Below are 2,844 nucleotides of genomic sequence, written 5' to 3'. Positions count from 1 at the left end.
TAAATGTTAATTCAATCGGAGGATCCAGATACTTTGTTACTTTTGTAGACGACAACTCGCGGTATATTTTTGTTTATTTTATAAGGCAAAAATCAGAAGTTTTAAATGTTTTCAAATCATTTAAAAGCATGGTTGAATGCCAAACAGGTAAAAAAATTAAAATGTTACGTAGTGATAATGGCACTGAATACGTAAATACTGAATTTAATAATTATTTAAATGAAAAGGGTATTCTTAGACAATTGACTGTGCCTCATACTCCACAACAGAATGGCGTTGCTGAAAGAGTCAACAGAACTTTAGTAGAGATGGCACGGAGTATGATCTTAAACGCAGGTGTCGACGAGAACTTCTGGGGTGAAGCAATTAACACTGCAGCATATATAAGAAACCGATCACCAACAAGAACAATAAAGAACTTGACTCCATATGAAATTTGGTGGGAAAAGAAACCTGTGGTAAGTCATTTGCGAGTATTTGGTTGCTTGGCGATAGCTCTTGATAAAACTGAGAAAAAGAAATTTCGACCAAAGGGCAAAGAAATGATTATGGTTGGCTATGCAGAAAAATCGAAAGCATATCGGCTATATGACAAAATAAATAAAAGGCTTGTTGTAAGTCGCGATGTGTATTTCGTTGAAAATTTAAACGATAATAGCAATATTGATCTCCTACCTTTATTAAGTGCAAGTAATCTTAACCGCTATATTCCAGATAATGAATTTGAAATTCCAACTGAAAATCTCAAAAACAGTGAGGAGAACGGAACTGCCAACAAAGAAAGTAGTCAAATGAATACACCACAGGAAGATGATATACCTGATGTTCCAGAATCCGAAGACTATACTGGTACAAGAGCTGGTTATAATTTAAGACCAAGGCCACAATGTGATATTGTAAACTTAGTAGCTCCAGTCAAGACGTCAACTGATATAGTAGTCCCAGAAACAGTCTTCGAAGCTCTACAGAGCGAACAGTCCGCTTACTGGAGACGCGCTATGCAGGAGGAGTATGATATATTGGTAAAAAATCATACATGGGACGCGGTGAAGCTACCAACAGGACAAAAAGCTATCGGCTGTAAATGGGTTTTTGCAGTGAAATTCGATGCAACTGGAAACATCGAGTGGTACAAAGCACGATTGGTCGCTAAGGGCTGTAGTCAAAAGTACGGTGTTAATTATACTGAAATATTTTCACCGGTAGTGAGATACGAAACCATAAGAATGATTTTAGCTATAGCAGTAGAATATGAACTTCATGTCCATCACCTTGACGTTTCATCAGCATATTTGAATGGTAATCTCGAAGAAACAATTTTTATGGAGCAACCGAAATTATTCGAGAAAGACGATAATAAAGTGCTTCAGCTCAAAAAATCTTTATATGGACTTAAACAGTCAGGCCGAATGTGGCATTCCAGATTGAATGAGGAATTGGAGAAAATAGGATTTGTGTCATGCCGAAGCGAACCATGTGTATATACAAAAAATAACAATAATTGTTTGAATATCATCGCAGTGTATGTGGATGATTTGTTACTTGTGTGTACAGACCTAGGTGAGTTGGGCGCAATAATAAAGAAAATCTCTAATGTTTTTCAGATAGTAAATAAGGGTCCTATAAATCATTTTCTGGGTATGGAAGTGGAGCGTGAAAATCCAACTGGTGCTTTGACTATTAGTCAAAAACAACTTGTATTGCAGCTCTTAAAGAAAAATCGTATGAGTGTGTGTCGCCCAGTCTCTTCCCCTCTTGAGACAAACTTTCAGGTACATTGTATAAATGAAAGTTGTAATAAAGTTGATATAACGGAATACCAGTCATTGATTGGCTCACTAATGTATATTGCTATCAATACAAGACCTGATATATTGCACTCAGTATGCAAACTAGCCCAGAGAAATTGTAATCCCCACTCTGAGCATTTAACGGCAGCAAAGCATATTCTACGATATCTTAGCAAAACCATCGACATGAAATTGCATTACAATAAGAGTGGTGCAGCAATTAAAGCGTATGTAGATGCAGATTGGGGAGGCGATGCAACTGATCGAAAATCGTATACGGGCTATGCGTTTATCTTGGCAGGAAGTGTATTCAGTTGGGAGAGCAAAAAACAGACTACAGTGGCTCTGAGCAGCACAGAAGCGGAGTATATGGTGATTTCTGCAGCAGCCAAAGAAGCTATATATTTAAAAAAACTTTGGTCAGAACTAATAGGACTTAGTGATATTGGAACAATTATGATAAATAGTGACAGTATGAGTGCTATGAATTTAATCAAAAATCCTGTATATCATGCTCGCAGTAAGCACATAGATATAAAATATCACTTTGTTCGTGAAGCATATAGTAATAAAGAGATTGATTTACAATACTGTCCAACTGATATAATGTTGGCAGATATCTTTACCAAGAACTTACAAAAAATTAAGCATTGTAAATTAACTATGGCTCTTGGATTAAAATAATGAATGATGAATGATATTTATAAAAATTATTGAATTGATGAAATTGTATATATTATAAGTTAGTATTTTATATTGTAGTAAAATGAAGTATATTATTTTATGTTATAAACATTGAGGAGGAGTGTTGAAGTTAAATCCTACCACAATGTTAATAACATTATACATATGTAGATATTATTGTAAAGCTTTAATAAGCTTTTATTTAATCTTATATAATATAATAAAAATAACGACAGTTGTAATTATACACTTGAACGGAAAAAACGCGTTTTATTTAAACAGGTGTGTTCTACATTGTGACCGAAAAGCTTTCGGAAATTCTCATTTAAAATTCGCGCGCTGTATATTTTTCGATATTTTAAGTTTATGT

Source organism: Teleopsis dalmanni, chromosome 2 (assembly GCF_002237135.1).
Source record: "Teleopsis dalmanni isolate 2A chromosome 2, ASM223713v2, whole genome shotgun sequence".
NCBI lineage: Eukaryota > Metazoa > Arthropoda > Insecta > Diptera > Diopsidae > Teleopsis > Teleopsis dalmanni.
This window is presented reverse-complemented; position numbering follows the sequence as displayed.